We start from the raw sequence: 19,153 nt of genomic DNA on the forward strand, positions 1-19,153 counted from the left end.
CTTTATTAACAGTACCACCGGGTATAAGGTATCTCGATGATTAAAGTCTTCATAAAAGAAGGGGCGTTTTAAAAAAAGGTAACAAAGGTTATAAGCGCACTTAATGAACGGTAATTAATTATTTTCTACTTATGAACTCTGTTCAGGTTGAACGACAGATTACTCTACCAGCATTTTCATAAAGGTTCTTTCCAAGCAAGAGCTAACGCTGCAATAAAAGTAACACCACCTGAAAATTCCATATCATTTTTTTTCCTCAATTAATACTAACAATATGAAAATCAAAAAATCATAGGTTGATGAAAATTCTTAGTGAACTAATCTTCACGATTTGCACGAATATAGTCGCATCGGAAACACGTAGATTGAATTACAAAGATAAACGTATGTGGTAAACAATAATGATTAACAATTCCACGAATTGAATCGTCGTACAGGATTAATCCGTGCCGCAACGCGTGCAGGTCGCAATGAACCCTCGCCCACGGAACTTTCAAAGCTTTATTATCGAGCCGGAACACGACAAAGTTACGAGAAATCCGAAGTATAGCCGAATGATCCACTTTACGTTCTGTGTCACGTAAGAGGAACGAAATATGGAGTCTTTTAAGGGGCACTGCGTATCGCTGCGATAGCAATCTCCACGAATTCGCTACAAATGTTTTAGAATCACTTACGTCGTTTACGTGTTCTCCCGAGTGGCAACCCTCGTTTTCGGTGGTAACGTGGATCAAGTCAATTACCTGAAATAAAAAGACGATCGATTTGTTAGAAACATAATTCATAATCGAGCATAGTCGACGTAATGTTTAAAATAATAAATAATAATAAATACAAACCAGTAAATAATAATATTCAATTATTTTCCTTACTACTGCGATCGATTACTGTTTATCCGTTTAAAGGTGCCAATATGCGAGTGCATTTAATTATACATTAATATCAAATTGTCAATATCAGTGGTTATAAAAACATCCATAATTAATTTTATTCTTCCCTACTAAGTGACATTTATTAAAATTACAATCAGCCACAAATTGAAATCATCTTTGCTAAAACACCTTCGTCCTCGAATAGGTTAGGATTTCAAAATTGATTCGTCGCGTACAGCAGAATCGGAGAATAGTAGAATTAAACGACAAGCTGAAATTCCTGTCGACGTGCCCAGTCTAGTTCATTCTTATGCTCGCAAAAAGTTTTCGACCAGCCGCAGACTAGTCAATTGCGAATAGCGGTTGGGTGGGAATAATTAAGAGATTCAACAGGGCTGAGAGGACCGATTGGAACGTCGAAAAGTGTGCCAAGTAACTTTTCGTCGGTGGTGTTTGTTCAATATTCATAAGCTTCTTCTCTAGTTGACGTTTCAACGTCGCCAACGACTTGCCGTTTTTGCAATTGAAACTTTATCACCCTTGCGAACTATGCAGTCCACCTGCCCCCACTTCAGCCAGCCCTCACTACGGCGCGTCGTGTCGTCGCGTCGTTGTCTACGAACTAAAATTCCCGTAAAAATATCGCGAACAGTAATAATTCACTCTTGAAATTTACACTCCGCAACGTATCGCGTGGAATCGTTGTCACGCTCCTGAAAATATCGCTGCTCGCCCGGTTCGATGCCTCCTTCCGAAATAAATATTCCAGTCTACCCGTCGATGAAATTTAAATTCGTTACTATTTGTCCGTGAATCGATTATTTAAAATGCCGTTAATATTTCGTATTTCACGTTACATTAATGTTAGTTCAACTGTATTAACACGGTGAGCATAATTAATAAATGTATCCGCCATGATTCAGATGTTTTTAAATAAAAGATAAACATTATTATTGCATTCGTCAGAGCAGCTATACATCAGAGAACCAATTTCTGAACTTTTAATCATCCACGCGATGTCTACAATGTTACATATTAGATTTACAAAAATTAGTTGTTATTATTACTTCTATTCTTTACTGTTATCACTATCTTTCTATTATTACCATTTTCTTCGTATCGGTTTATAAGATGAACGATCTAATCCCCAATCAAAGCTAAAACAATTACCAACGAATAATTATTACCGCAACAAAGTTACCTCATTGGCTAATTCTAATTACCTCACAGACACTCAACGCCCGAAACAATTCGAATAACCCGGAAACTCCGCGTTGCATCTGTTCGCGCGAGTTTATCGTTGCTGACCGCGTGCGGGCGTCGAAGAACTCGAATGGAGGCTTGAATAGAGATAAGACCGTCGGGATAACCGGGGACGGAATATATTAACGAAAAAGTCTGTCCGCTCGGTGTCTCCCGCGTAAATGAGCATACGTGCTCATCTGCGCAGATATGACGCCGCGGTAACATATGATTTTGGTGCACGCGATACGACCGTGCCCCGACAATTTCCCACGAGAAGTTCCGCGAAAGCACGCGCGATTATCCGGGCTGTTCGCTTCGATTGTGGTAAGCATATGGTGATACACCTATGTATGCACGGCGCACATAACCCGTCATACCTTGGGTTATGGGCCGCGCCGTCGAGGGGAGAGTAAGAGACAGAGAGAGGAACAGAGTCAGGGACAGGGCATTAAGTTTATGCCTCGCACAGAATTACGTAGTTTAACACGTTGATAAGCCGGCAGCCGTTGCTGTGGGGTTCGCAATGACAGGAACTTTCGCGCTGCTAACACCGTACCCAAGAGACAATATTTTCTATATAAACGCGAGAGGAATCGTTAATTGAACCTCTCTGCGATAGCATTTTCAGGCTCGTTTGTGGTATACAATTTGGTGATTCATGATAGTAGAATAACTAGTATTTATTTATTTGTGTTCTCGAGAAAGGAGGTTTTGTGAAATGTTCTTGAATTGAATAAATGATAATGTTGGCTATTATTGATCGTTAATGTTAGTAATTAGGCGACTCGATTGAATGAGCTGTTTATATGTTGAAGTGAATAATGTTATCTTTGTTAATTTTTTCAAAAGTGCCAAAGCGTTTAATTGATGGTTTAGTAATATGATTTTATTGACTTCTCCAAGTTTTATTTCGTGAGTTACGAAATACGTTGATGAATGAATGTATCAATTACTGCATCAAGATCTCTAGACTTTATTTAAATGCATCCTTCTCAGGAACAATGGCTGTTATTATAAATTCCTAAATAGAATAGAATTAACTATCAAGTTACTGTGCAGTTCTCACATCCTGGGTAAATCCCAGCTACTAAAAGTGAAGTGAAACGTACGAACATTGCCATCCGATTTCGTTTCTGCACGGAGGCGGCTTTTTATATTTACCGAATCCCGGGGACACGGAGGCTTGGCTATTATGTTTCTTAGAAGAACCGAGATGGAGCGTGCAGCCGATTTCCCTAGCCCCTGCGACTTTTTAGCTTTTAGGATTGACTCAGGACGTGAAAGCGGCATTATAATCGCATCAGTACACCGTTACAATGAACCCTTTCCCTTCTTTTCTTTTCTGAATATAATCGTTGCATTAATTATTCATGTGGAGATTATTATCGTTAATTTCAGTAATTAGACTCGTTTCATAATATTGATTAGATGGAAGTGTTAATGGTTGTCCCCGTATAATCAGTGCATTTGAAATTACAGCCTGTACACAACTCCTTGTTTTCCTACACATGTATCTTAGTAACAACGATATCGATCTGTTGCCTGACGTTCTTCCGAAACGAGTCTTTTAAGTCGTTATCCGCCGATCTCGATAACCGGAATATGAGTTTCAATAATTAAAAGGTTCTCTCGTCGGTAAACCTCCAATAGATTACCTAATGCATAACCGCATTATGTTCAATACGATTTATACAAAGCGGATAATTAATGGTATCGCGTTAACGAACGGGAGATTACCAAGCCGTTCCTAATGACTTGAATAGGAACGAATCTCATCCGATCGCCTCGTCGAGCCCGCGTTGATATTTTCTGTTCAATTACTTCGAACCGTGTAATTACAGGAACAATTGCAGACCGGCAATGTGTTAACAGATTACTTTGATGTTTGCAAAATTTATGAGTCACCATTCGCCCCCCCCCCCCCGCACCTCCCGTAACTGTATTATGTTTTAGCGTATAAATTGGCCGCGTTTAGGGACGGACGTATGTGCACGCGTGAGTGCGCGTGTAACACGCGTATGGGAATAGAGACGCGAATTTCGTACGGAGTCCCAAGGGAAATTTTCACGGTAGTCAGCGTAAACTCTACGCTATATAATCTATTGGTACCTAGATAACAATTGACGGTTAATATCACGGTTAGGCAGCAACCATTAGTATCATTGTCGATTATGAAATGGTAACCCGGCCGCGATCGTGGACAGGAAATTATTAGCAGGTGTAACCGTATAACTGTAACAATCCCATGGAGCCAAAATAATTATACATACCGTTCAACATTTTAAACGTTACGCGCGGGTAACACGCGACTAGTTCGAAATAAGGACTTAATAATAGCGGCACGATATTAAACGAAACATAATTAATGTCGACGAAGGTGTTATTTCCGAATATTTTCAACTATTTCATCCAGTTGCATTAGATTCGTTTCAATTTCAGAAAACTTTTGAATGAGTGCAACATAATGTAAAATAAAGATTACTTGTGCCTTATGAAATCATACAAATCTTCGTTGCAAGTCTTTGCAATTCTGAACTTCGCAGAATTGTGACAACCTCCATTTCAAGAAAGTGCATTATAGTAATCTGAAATTACATTTATGATGTTCGTTCGTATTATGTCTTGCGAGTCCGGTGTAATATGTATCACGGTTTATGCAGCTGCAGCTATGTATTAGCTTCGAACTCTGCAAAGTTGCCTCCACTAAATGTCACAAGTTTAGACAGGCCGGGTTCCCAGTGACGTCCAAGTTTTCACGGTATCTCGCAGGTGAATGAGATCTTCCGTAACGTAAAATCAACGATTCAGCTGTAGGATCGGCGGCGATGCGTAAGCGGGCACGAGCTGGTAATCCAATAAAGCAACGCTTCCGGTCCATTATTCTCGTTCCACTTGCACCTCGGTGCGGAAATCGTTGACCTATCTATCCAGTCGTTATAAATCGGACCAAAGCGCTGGGCCCGTAGACGTCGCTTCGCTCGACAGCTGGTCGATATCGAACACGTCCGTTTTCTCGAGGAATGAACGTCACTCTCGTGAAATCCGCCAACTGATTAAAACACGTTGACCACCTAATTAGCACTCGTTTAAACAGTTGCACATTCCTACATACAATCGAAGTAATTTTCATACGGAAACAGGAACTGAAGAGTCAATATTTTTCGAAGTTTGCCGTCTTGCATCTCATAGATTCAACAAAATTTAGTTACTCTCATATCTCACTAAGAAAATTAATTTTTAACCCATTGAACTCTAGAGGCGACAATCGTCCCTTGATTGGATGTAATAGTATAATTCATCAATGTGTAAAATATTGAAATAAAATATCTTTGTTCTTTAATTGACATGTGATTCCCTTAAAGTTTGGAAGGAAGATTATGCTCGTCGCGGAAGATTATGGGTTTCTAATAACGCGAGACTGTTTTCTGTGTTCCTTTTGGCGTTAATAATTTAATACGTAATTAAACTCTTGCATTCAGTCGAACGAAGTTATTAGTAACGTGCACGCGCGCGCGCGTACACAGCAGCGGTTGTTGCTTCGTTGATTTCCTGGCGAGACGGGGCTTTCAATTTCGCGGAGAACTCGCCTTTCGACGGCGTGGCGCCCCAAACGACGAAATTTTCACACAAAACGCGGAGAGGATGCGACCGATGAAAATTAAATGGATCTTTCATCCGAAGTTAATTAGAACTTTAAACCCGAATTGCTTTCACGCGAATTTCCCGTGGAAAATTCGATTCGTTGGTTTCAACTTTTGGGAATGAACGTATACGGTTGCCCTTTCAAATATATTAGAATCGAATTGATAAACCTGTAATTACGCTTAAAAAACAGACGAAAATGTATGTGACGTTTACTTACAGGGACTTTATGTATTGAGTAAAACGTTTTCTTGGAGTAAAGAGGCTCTCGCAACGTACCGTTTACAGGACAACAGCGAGGAAACTGATATTTTCGTGAGGATATTTTCTGAGAGCTACAAGAGGTTGACTGACAATCCACTTGATCGCGTACGGAAGCTTTTATTCCTTACAATGGCGTGCCTGCTCGAAAGGATACCTTTTGCCGTGGAAGTCTGTATGGTCACTTGAATTCTTTATCAAAATCTACTGCATAAATTCAATAATCTTCTTCCACCATTTACTTATTTACCATTTCCTTACCATAATTGAAATCCTTCCTTGCCATTTTGAAATTTTCTATTTTTGCTTTAGAAATGGGATAAAGCGATAACGACGAATACTTCCAAATATTCGACAATGTACAACAATTTCCCAAATAAGTGATTTCATTTCCAAGAAGTACGAATTAATTTCCACGCCTTCTACTTCAACACAAATCCCATATATTCCACCAATAACCACAATATAAAAGTTCTGCTTCAAGGATGGAAAGTCATAACCACGAATGCCAAAAATTCAACGATGCACAATTTCCTAAATCTCCTTTATCTTGTTTAATCTTAAAAAGATACCGAATTAACTCTGCACCACTGCTCAATTCCAATTCCAAGTATTTCATCAATAATTACAAACAGTATAAAAGTGTATAGGTACGAAGTGTACCTAGGAATATCTTATGCTATCATTCACCCCGTCATCAGTCGCAGCTACCGCGATCCTGCCGAAGAACTTCAACCCTCACCGGCACGCGTGACTTGAATCGTACATTTCGCGAGTTTGATCGCGGCAGCATTTCTTCCTCTCCGGCGGGTCGAGACAAACTGAGGCTCGCCGGCGTGTCGGATGTAATAAACAGCGGCACGGTAGCAAAACGAAGAAAAAACAAGGAAAAAAAAAGAAAAGAACAAAATAAAAAGAAAAAATCCGACGAAGCGAGATCGTCCGCGCGGAAGACCGACGGGCGTTACATCCAACGGGCTCAAGGCACCGTCGTTAACGTTGTCGTACACAGTATATAACCGTGGCTCGAGTTCCAACCATAACTTCGCCATTATCCGGACTTACCAACTTTCCGTCGACAGTCACTCAGCTTCATCCCCTTCGTTCCCTTTGCCCCGCGCGTCAGAAGACGTTGTTCCCACCCCACGAGTTGTATTTGTCTTCCTTCTTTCCCGTGGTCCCTTTTCTTGCGCGTTTTTCCACCTTGATTTGTCTACCTTTTCTTTTCGGCCTCTCCCCGTTGTCTGCTCGTGGTAGACCATACTCGCGGTAGACCATACTCGCGCTGTTTACTTTGTTTCTGTCTCCTTATCTCTACTTCGCTTCCTACGGCGTTTCCTCGAGGAGCCGTGTAACATCGGTGACGGGCTGGGGATAAATATTGGCGGAAAGTCGACGATCACCGTAAGAGCAATGCGAGAAGGAAATTGTTTGGACGATTTGTGAAAGCTTGTGACGCATTAAGCTTGATAGTCTATGGCGTTAAGTGTACTTTATTCGGTTGATAATTTTCTTTGTTTAATGTCTGATAACTAATCATTTTCGAATACAAATATCAAACACACAAACAACGTAATAAATAACCTTACCAATGTCCCAAACCAAACTAATAACACAGATTTTCTACCCAGTAAACACCAATAACGAAACATCAAAACCGTTCCTCCTCGAATCTTCAAAAGCCAGAACTCCAAAGTGATGGAAGTTCCAAATACGATACGCAGCGTCACAAACACGGCACATAGCATCTGCGGTATCCGCGTGATACCAGTGTGGCGTTTTCTGTCCCGAAGTAACCGACAGAGCCCGTCAAACAGACGCCTCAGCAAACAGAGGTATCCACGTTTGAGAAAGTTCCCGTTCAAAGACAGGAACAGATAGTCCGCGCGGGGAACGTCCTGCAAACACAACCAACGATGCTTTCGGGCTCCCTTTAATCCACTTAATTCTTCGTTTTCTTTCCCGTCTGAGATTCCATCTTTCAACGACCATCCAGCGTTTTCCACTTCTTCTCGAGACGTTACTTAAACCTCCTCCTACTCCTCCTTCTGCTCATTCTCCCCCTTCACCCCGCGAAGCAAGCCGGGCTCCCTAGAAACGAACCCTCCACGAAAAAGGGACCGCGAGGCGGTGAGATAAGGCAAACTTTCGTTGACGTTTCGGACGATAACGGGCCGCGAGTACGGATCCCAGGGAGCGGACGCTTATCGCGACGTTCTCACGACTTCGCGCCGCTGTTTTGCGGCTTCCAACCGGTTATCGCCTCACCTCAATCTCCCCCGCCCACGCTCCGGTTCAATTAACCGCGATGCCGTCCGCCGCCCTGTCGCACGCTTCTTTTGACCTGGTCAACTTTGAACCTATTAACCTGCTTAAACGGATGATTCTTACGCCGCGGAAAGTTTGACAATTAAACGGGTGTGGACCGGGGTTCCCTGAATAGATTTATGCGTTTGTAGATAAATTGATGGAGGCACGAGTTAAATTGAAATTCGAATTCGAGGAGTGTGGGCGGCTACGTGAGGGGACATTGAGTTCGTGGATGATTTTGTTGGAATTTTTATTGTATTGGAATTAATAGGTTAACGATGATTTGAAATGAATCATAGTTGTGAATGGATATGACGTAATATGAACAACTTTGTGGAGGAATGTAGTGTTTAGTGAAGTTTAACAAATCTGTGGAAAAATTGGAGTTGTCTATTTTACCGAGATAAACGAGATATTGATTTATTTGAATACGTTTCAGGGTGCGTATTTGCAACACGTGACATTGAATAACTACAGTAGGAATTCGGTTTCAAGAACACGTTGGTGTTCTTGAAAGGTAGATATAAGAGTATCGTGAAAGGATTTTCGTGTCACGCATTTTTGTTGATAACATGCCAGGCATAGAATGTTTTTAAAAAACGAGCAAATATTTTACTGTCGCCGGAAGCACGATATTTTTGTTGTAACCACGGTAGAATATAAAAATACGATCCTGCTTTAAAATTGCGAATTTATGTCCTGTTAGCGATAACTTCGAATCAGATTTTTTACAATGCACCAGCTAACCAATCATTCACAGTAAAAATCGTTAATTCCAGCGATCGCCTTTCTCTTAAAAAAGTAAAGAAATTAACCTTCGTAAAATATTCCTCAAACAATGAGCTTAATTCTTCTAGAATCACAAAATTCTTTTCAATTTCTCTTATCTGTTCACGTATCCTCTCTATTTTAAATTCTTCTCAATTTAAAATGCACCGATCGATTGACACTATCGTCAAAGAATTAATTGTTCTGCAATCCAGACGCTGCGAGTTCTGCTTAACCAATATTTTGTTTATCGCCGTTGCGAGCTACAGAGGCACGAACGAGATACGAAATAAGACTACAAAGGTGGCTGTGCCGTTTAGAGTGGAGCAGAGGGGTCGGCGAAAACGAGCAAACGAATGAAACAGATGTCAAAGGGGCAATTTTCAATCGGCAGGAAGCTGAGGCGTGTTCCGTTCCCTTCCCATCTTTCTAGGGAACGTGCGTCGCCGATGGCGAGAGCTTTAACGCGTTTCCGACCGGCCAGAGAGCTGGTTCTTCACGGATGCGATCCACGACGCCTTCAGCGGCAATAAGAGCCGCGTTATAGACGGTATCAAACGAACCAGCGGCCCGGGCCACCGTTACAAAGGGACGGACCACGAGATTGCTGCAGGAAAAAGAAATTTCGCGGCTGATTAGGTCCGCCGGTGTAAACGAGATTCCGCGCGGAAACGAACGCCGCGGGCCAATAGATCCGAAATCGAGGAACCGATGGGTCCGACGTCGATTGTGTTGTCGGAACGAGAGCTACGGGTGCCTGAACATTCTCGTCCTTTGCGATAGAGTTAATTTATCGCGAAATAAAAGAAAATTCTGCACAAAACGATCGAGGCAAAGTGGCGTGGTAATATCGTTCCTATGATTTATCACGAGCAATTTTAATTTGACAGTTTTTAAAATACTTCAGATACTTATTGCAATTCTTAATTGAATATTACCAATGATACTTTATCGGAAGCTTCCTATCATTTTCTAACACAGATTTAAAAAAAAAGATCATGACAAAATGAATCTTTCGACTGACGTTTAACTCCATCGTTTCTGTGGACTTGATATTTTGCGACTCATTTTTATTCAAGATATGTTACAGATGAGATATATTAATGTAATACATAATATTATTCATAAGATACTTAGGAGATATCTTACGTTCTTCAATACTTACAACTGAATGTCTCTCGCCGCTTCGAATATTCCGCTTCTACGCTAATAATATTACTGTATCCAAAGCTACCGATGAATGATGTTCAGTTGTAGATATTGCAGTACCCGAACGCGAGAGAATTCCTAAACGTCGCATGAACAATGTCGCTAATAAGCTTTCTTCTAAAATTAGAACCACCGATGTACGATTCTCATAACGACACCGGTCGAAAAAAAACGAAAACCGACGTATAAAGAAAAAAAGCAGGGAGCTAAAATAAGTGTAAACCGGAAAAGCGTAGCATAGAGCGTTGAAGTGTCGTTATGTTTTTAATCGTCACCTGGGCATTCACGCGACGCGCGTGTTATTACGCGGGAACAAAACGCACGGGAACGATGCGTGCGTTCGTGGTCCCTTTCCCGTCCGTTTCGCGGCCGTAGTAATGAGTAGCGGATATCGCAGGAACGAATGACGCGAATATTTCACACTGACATAGTTTCCCTGGTACACGAGTGACACGGCGAATAAAACCGCGGTAACATACGATTGCATTAATCTCGCGTTGCGCGGGTAAATACACGCGCGCGAGCCGATTCGAGGCTCCGGCTAGGTATCGATAAAAGGGAAGAAAGGTCTGAGTGAGCACGCCGCCGACGAATTTTTCTCTGAATATATATTTTATGTCTTTTTTTTGCGCCTTCCTGTACGTTTCACTTGTAACGACCGGGGAGGATTACGATAGCGACGCGCGCGAGAAATGAATGGAACCCTCGACGAGTTTCCGCGGACGGGAGCCTCGAGTGTCTGCGTCATTATTTTTGAAAATATATTTTTGTGGTCATCAGCACGCGGAGATGGACGAGGGTGCGCCGCAACTGGAATGGGATTTGTTTCGTTCGCTCCAGCCCTTCGTGTAAGTACTTTAGCAGCGAGGGGATAACGGAGTATTATTATCGGACTGAACATTCGTTGTTCGTTATACTTGTTTTATCACGCGAATTTTAGTTTTATTTGGGAGTGCGTCTTTCGTTTGAGGTTATAGGAGAATGAAAATATTATGTGGTTTGAGAGTTATTTAAAAAATTTAATTCTTTTTGTGGCAGTTGTTGTTAAAGTTAAGATTTGTTGGTTCTGTAGGTGGAAAGGGGAAAGTGAATTTCAATTGCTATGGGGATTTGGAAAAATATGAAGATTTTTGACATTTTGGATATTTTGAATATTTGATGCAATGTCAAATTTGTGAGATTATTTGTGTTTTATTCAGCGACGATAAAGTGTAGTTTAAAAGATTGACTCAAACTACGTTAGAATACCCTTTTCTACTTTTCTAGCATCATGATTGAGGACTTATCGGAAGTTCTACAGAAAAAGAGAAGCAGCAAGGATTTGTTGGAACTTCCAACTGAACCTCTGACAAATGTTCCGGCATTAGAACTCAGGGGTTTGCGTGTACTTTAGCTTCTTCGAGTATTACTCTTGAAGATTTCTACAATTCTCCTGCAGGCGGCATTTTCGATTCCTTTCAGTGGACACAGTTGTAGAGAAGTGAACGTTTGAGTTCTATATGTATATAAACTAGAGTTTTTACATTTACTTGTATTAGTTCACTACACATTCTAGACACTGGAAGTGAAATTAATGTTTACTCTGATTTTGAATAATAATCGCATTTTACCAATGTTTCATTTCACTTATTAAAACCTACAATAAATAACAAGTTTTTCACGATTTCTAACATGTAATGTTCTCGTGATTTCCTTTAAAACAGATACTTAATTTACGAAGTAGGCGTTAATACAATACTGATTAATTTATATAAATATAAATCCAAATATATTAGTATAGAAATATTAAATAATGATAAAATTAAAGAAATATAAATTGCATATGAGATGATATTTTCAATACATCCAGAGTATAAGTAACAGTAAAACTGGATATGAACGCGTCGAATTCAGATTAAATGGCAAATTCTACGTCGCCATCAACGAAAAAATTGAGTGTACCGACGCTAGAAATAGAGCAACAAACCGCCGGATTTGTGGATGCGCCGGCGGCGCTCACATAATTTATTAATTACGTTGAAGCCCGGGGACAAATTTGCCCGAGAGAAATTAGCGTTAGCCGAATTGGAGACACGCGGACAAACGAACGAAACGAGCCCGCAGCCAGCTCAAACAACAGTGCATATGATTGACGCGCGACTCGAATGTTAACCGAAATTTACTGCGCAACGTTCCGTCGTGCCGGTTACGAGCGTAACGACGTACCGAAATTACCATTTTACGCCAACATAAACACGTTTCCACTACCGAACATCGATATTTATTATTTCACATCTGAATAGCAATCTCTTATCGATCTGGTCGGTCCGCAACATTACGATTTCATTAAATCAATGACTGATTAACATTTCAATGAATGGCTCATTAAAACTTCAAAGAATACACCAAAATAGAATATTTACTCCTTAAATGATAAAATTAGAAATTTTTCCCTATTTCACTCGTCATTCTATCCTCCTGAACATTAAAACGCCCAATACTTTTCATGAACAATACACAACTATAATTAACAAGTGAACCATTCTAAAACTAATAAAAAAATAACTCGCTTCTTAAAATAATACTATCTTTCGTAACACATTGCTCACTGTACAAATCACATAAATTCATTACATTTCCATTAGTGTTAAATTTTCAAACTGCTTCTCTCGAATGCCCAGTCTAAACTGCTGCTCGTCGAACGTGTTGACAAACAAGCGAGCGAGAACCGCACGGATCACGTCGAAATGTGTTACGTTTTAGCCGGTAGACGAGTAGAACCGTAATGCGTCCTCTGCGACGGTAATTCCGTCCGAACCATAGCGGGCGGCGCAATCGCGTTGCAATAAAAAACGGTTATCTGGGGAATGTCGCGGTTTGATCGACCATCGCTGGTTGCTTTTATTTTTACGGTCAATGGAGAGACCGGGCGTCGCTCGCTCTCCAAAACAAATCTTGATACCGTGGACAGGATGGGGCCAGAGACAAAAATTCCGCGATCCGTTTACGACTGGGAAAAAGCCTCGGAACAGGAAACGAAACTACGGGCATTGCGGCGGAAACCGATTTTTGCGGAAACTCGAGGGAACAGGCTGGTCCCGGTCACGGTCGTAATAAACCTGGACAATGGCGATCAAACGAAGCCGACCGGAATTTTTCGAAACTTCGCGGAACAAACGGAGAGATCGGAAGATATTGCAAGTTTTCTCGTCGGAACGACGTGGATCGATCCGCGCGTCGTCGGATATTTCGTTGAATTTCAATGGAACCGCGGGTAAACAGTTGGACGGATTAGCTCCAGACGTTGCTTCCGGAATAATTACATTTGGATTCGAGTTTCATGGATGCTTCCGAATGGACGTAAACAGAGATTGCGTGACTTGGATCGCGCTCGAGTTTCGCGAACAGTTGCTTACTCGGTTGAGCGTTTCTTATTGAATTGTTCTTGAAGTGTAACTTGGGAATGTGAGACTGAGCATATTTGGATATTCAGAAATAGTAGATACGACTATCATATATATTGTATAAATATATGATATAATTGAATACATTATATGTAAATACTAGTAATATAGATTTTTGTTAGCTGACTTTTGATAACTTTTAATTTCATTTCTCCAGGTTTATATTACTATTGTAGTATCCAGAATATTTAGTCTAGATTAAAGTATTGTAGGATGAATGGTTTGTTGTGCGTGCATAAGGGCGACCAGGTCGTATTGCGACGGACCGGCGCTGGGATGTTTGGAAAATAGTGTGACTACGTTTAGAAAATCTCGAGTAGCTGAAAGAATGCGAGGAAGAGTGTCTGGAACTGAGCGACTGGACCGTGAGAAAAGCGTGTACGTGACTGCGTGAATTTTGATTATGGACGAAAGATGCGAGTGAGAAGGGTGCAAGGGTAAGAAAGACAGAGCGAATGGGGGTGTGTGTTAAAAGCAAGTGGGAATGCGTGCGTGGGGTACATTTTGGTGAGAGAGTGGAGAAGAACATTTTTGTGCGTGATAGAGAGTCGTGTGTTGGCCTTCGTGGTATTAAGCTGTATCTTTACGTGTTGTCCATATTGTTTCTTTATCTCATTAAATACATATATTGTTTCCTAATTCTCTTTTTACTGAAGAGTAAAAAGCCTTTTCAATATCTAATAATAATAGTCCTCACTATAAACTTGGGGGCTTATCCGGGATCATTATACTATTACAATAAGCAATGAAAATTGATTAATATTTGTCACAGTACTTTTGATAAAGAAATATTAAAATTCATGTTAGAGAGTATTATTCAAGCTTAGATTATTTGAACATCCGTCAGAATTTTGCCTATCGTTTGTTTCACTGAAAAACAGAATTGAAATTTATAATATTGATAATATTATACGATTTATCTCGTTCAAAGCGTCAACTGATCATCGAACCGCAAAAAAACATCGTTCGAATGAATGAAAATAAGTTCTGGAGAATTTATTTTATTTGCCGAAAGGATTTATTCCAGTTTTAGTGGCCACTTTATACGTCGATACTAATTATTTTCTGAAAACTAACGGTCGTTCTAATTGCAATTCAAATTCGCGCTCTATTGTCGATAGGTCCAGTGGTGTTAATTATTTCGCGGGAGTGCATTGGAATTTAAACGCGACAGGACGCGTTACGACAGGCACTGAAAATTTCAAGGGGACCGTTTATACCGCTGTTAAATTAACTGTCTTTCGTGTTGCGATTCGCCGCGGAGGATCGATTGACCGCGCCATTATCGCGGCTAGCACGCTCACGGAAATTTCAATCGTGTCGCTTCGTCGTTCGATTATGAATTATCCCATCGGCTGTACGTTTGCCACTTAATTGCCAGCTGACATGAAAATTCAATTGAACCGCCGGCATGCTAGTCGTTCTCTTCGGAAAACGAGAGATTTTAAAAGACGTTTTTATCGTTTTGTATATTACTATTATTTCATGATATATGTTAAAGAAAATAATTTTATTATTATCAAACGACTTCGAAAGGACGTGAACCTTTGGAATTAAGAAATCTTTTAAAAGCATTCTAAATTAAATAAATGGCATATTTTCAATAATAAATAGAAAGGTTTTGTCAATTTCGATTCATTAATAATAACTTAAGAAAAAAAATGAAAGTGAGATTTGCATTTAAGTTTCCTTAAAAAATGCGAGAAGTGTCTCGATAATTTTTATTTGTTAATTCGGTGTTACTGGAATAAATAAATGAAAGTAAAATTTCCGTTTTGAGATTAATAGTAATGCGTTCGATCCAATAAGAAAACATTATATTTTTCTACGGGCAATTCCTTTCTGTTAATTGATGTCATTCTCGTAAAACCGGAGCACCATAAAAGTTAGCTTTTTCCTGGAGCGGTCAACGCGGATGTATTTTTTATGGTTATGCGCGTGACCTCGCGTATCCAGGATGGTTACACGCCAGTGTTTCGCAACCAGAGCCGCGTAATCGTACCACAAGCGTGCCGTGAAAATTCTCAACTTTTACTTCCTACGGCTCTAGTATCTCATAAATACTTCCACGTCCAAAAGAATTGGATCTATGAAACGACTGCAGACTGAAAATAAATCCAGCTGTCATAAAAAAACACAATCCCACCTGAATATAACAGACGAAGAAAGAAATTAATCATTCACTCTTCGATGTTAACAGTTTAGCTCGTAAATACTGCCCATCTTACAATTAGCTAACATATACACTTAATTCAAAAACCTACCTATTTACAAAATCTAGAATTACACTCTCCACTTCAAATCTCACAAGAGAACAGTATTGCAGTAATCTTAAAAAAAAACATTTTAAATCTAATACCTAATCTATCTATTACCTTAAAACAGTGAATCCATTACCTTAAAATTACGACCACGGCCAGAAAAGGAATGGCAATGCAAAGGGGTAAAATTCCAATTATCGACGCGCACATCATCCACTGAAGGTCTCAATAATGCGAGTCGTACCGTCTGATATTAATAATAATTCATCGGAATATTCGTTTCGACCTATCTATAAAAAAAATTGTTCTAATGGAAGGATCGTTCGTGGGCAGGCACGGAAAGGTTGAAAAACGGTGTTATATATGGGGCGCGTAAACGGCAGCCGGGGCTCTCTTGAAAAACGATGGGGGTTTATTGCGGAGCGGCGCGGATTGAAATTGGGGAAACTGCGGGTTGTCGAGCGGTGAGCCCGCCGCCGATACAGATTCATCAACTGTCGTCGCGTAAATGGCAGGCAAACCGCTGATACTGATATGGGCCTCCGTATTCGGATGTGGGCACCAGTCAGGAGTGCACTACACTCGACGTGTGCTCGATCTACGAGCGAAGAAAAAAAGAGGGATTGAGGACGGGAAAGGGTGAAGGGAGAGGGACGAGAATTTACGAGGTAACGATACAATAAATATATATTCCGTTACTCGGCTCTTCCAGGGCCTACTTTTTTTCTATTCTTTCTCGCCCACATTGTTTTCCTTTTTCTTTTTTTTTCGTCAGCAACGCGCTACGATGCCCGTCCTTTTAGTGCCTCTATAAACGTACAATCTGCGCCGGGCACGGATTTTACGGTTACATGGACGGCATTTTTCGTCGCGCGCCCGTAACAAATCGTCGCGTCTATTTCTGCGCGAAAATCGGTTGATGTTCAATATAAAGCGGCGATTCCGCGTTGTTACGGGAATTGGCGGTTGCACGGGAATCGTGAAACGAGTTGGTCAAACGTGAATTAGCTGGCAGGAAAGTGTAACGAACCTCGCGGACGTAGTTCGTTCGGTGATCGAAAAAGTTGCAATTACACGGGACCGTAAATAAATGAATTCAATTCGAGCGAGCAAACTTTACGTTTATTAGGGCGTTCGTGAAAGTTTCGGTTCATTTTACCAGACTATTATTATTAATTCGAATTATTTGAATTACTGTAACGCTCTAGTAATATAAGAAATATTAATAATTTAGTGAAATATTAGTAAGTTAATGACATATGAATTGTTTTAATGACACTTTGTTGGATGACTTTTTTCTTGTTTTTGAACGTATAGAGGTCAAATAATAGTTATTGATGGAGAATATAATTAGAATTAATTTAATTTATGAATGCTATAGATTTGAAGGAACTTAATTTTGTAAATAAAAGGTTTTTGGTATTAATACCTTTACAATGTTGTATTACGCGTACAATGTTGTTATTCAATAGCGACGGACGGTACAGACTACAATCGGAGCGGAACGTTAGTATTTAGAAAGCATGCCAAAAATAATTCCCGCTCATTCATGTGAAACAAAATGCTTTTTCCGTGCACGAACATTTTGATGAATAACGCGCAAAGGGACGAATACCACAGATTTTCTATCGGAACGCGCATCATCGACACGGATTCATCGACTACCGTCTCGCAAATGATCCGAAAACCACGGATACCAAGCTGAATCGTGTGTTTCAGTGTTTGCCGCCGAGTTTTCCGGTTGATTCGATCTAACACGCGTTAGGAAGCCCGCATCCCGCTTGATATTCTCATGACTGTGTACACGCATGTTCGACCTTTGCATCGATACGCGATACTGTTCGCCAATTTTCATCTCAATTCAACTTTGAAACATCTCTTTTCCGCGACCGCTTCGATCATCGACGAGATTAGAAGAGCACAATTAATAAGTATGGCAAATCAAAATACTGACAATGGTAAAGTGTCTTGTCAAAGAAGAAAAAAGAGGGCAAGGAAAATTAATTATCACTCAATCTAATTATTCCCGAATTGCATGAAAGAAGTTTCGAAAAGAATGAACTATAATAAAGCGAAGTTTAACACGAAACAACCTGGAAATTTTCAAATTTTATGTAATGATAGAGACTATTCAGTATATTTTGGTTGAGTAAAATTTGATAGATATATTTAAGAATTTGGTAATTTTAATTTTCACGTCTATTTTTTCAACTGCCATTTCATTTTATCCGCAGAGCCGCCTCGCAAAATATCGACCCATCTTTTTTTCCGATTAAAATATCCGAATAAATTCGCGGAGAACGAAATTTTCGAACGTTCGAAAGGTATATACGAATCGAGTGGAAACTTATCCGAATAATGGAATTTTCGTTACGTCGGAACAGCGAATCCTCTGGGAAAGATAAAACTTTTTTTCCACCTCTGTTTCGTTTCCCGGTCGAACGTTTTTAGTCATTAACCGTACACCGACGCTCCGCAAACTCTAATTTCGAGTGACGAAATCGAATTAATCCTCGCCGGCGGAGCGGAGCCGAATTAAAAATTGATCGCGCTCGCTTCGAGCTCTTCCCACTAACCTGGAACAATTATCACCAGACCGAGAAAAATAAACACAGAAACTGCGGTGAACAATCGAATACTATTTTACTCCAATTAAAAGCAAAAAATAACAAGTTGTTTCGGTCAACATAATCCTATCTATTTGAATATTCCAATTAAAGAATCCGTCGCTGTTCTTATCTTACGCAACGATTTCAAAATAAATCACCGGTCTTACAGTCCTACAACACAGCTATTCAATAAAATTCCAAAAGCATCAAAAGAACTTAAGAATTCTATTCCACATCCACCTCGTTAAATCGAACGGTAACCAATAAACTAATTTATACTGGCCCAGAAACTTACTACACACTCGATCCACGAACAATATTATATCAGAAATTCCATCGTTAACGATCAGCCACGCGGTAAAAACGAATTACAATCGAAACCTCCGACTCAAGTACTTATACAATCCGTCCATCGAAACATCCGGCTCCAGAAATGATACAACGCCGCGAATTTCCTGGGCTCACAAAAGACACCAATCTCATCGGTGCGATGAGAAAAGGCGCAGGATAAAATTCCGCGGCGAGTTTTCGCG

General features: G+C 40.3%; 1 protein-coding gene and 1 long non-coding RNA gene across 5 annotated transcripts in view; both read right to left on the reverse strand.

Moving 5' to 3' along the window:
* Positions 1 to 19,153, reverse strand: part of Fas3 (fasciclin 3) — a 442,301-nt gene that overhangs the window by 86,819 nt on the left and 336,329 nt on the right. The gene's annotated exons all lie outside the window — the stretch shown is intronic.
* Positions 1 to 19,153, reverse strand: part of LOC116430901 (uncharacterized) — a 147,804-nt gene that overhangs the window by 19,904 nt on the left and 108,747 nt on the right. For both annotated transcript variants that reach the window (XR_004235821.2, XR_012998721.1), the window contains one exon: positions 678 to 743. This is a non-coding gene — a long non-coding RNA (uncharacterized LOC116430901). The remainder of the gene's footprint in view (positions 1 to 677; positions 744 to 19,153) is intronic.

Source organism: Nomia melanderi, chromosome 5, assembly GCF_051020985.1.
Source record: "Nomia melanderi isolate GNS246 chromosome 5, iyNomMela1, whole genome shotgun sequence".
NCBI classification, from domain to species: Eukaryota; Metazoa; Arthropoda; class Insecta; order Hymenoptera; family Halictidae; genus Nomia; species Nomia melanderi.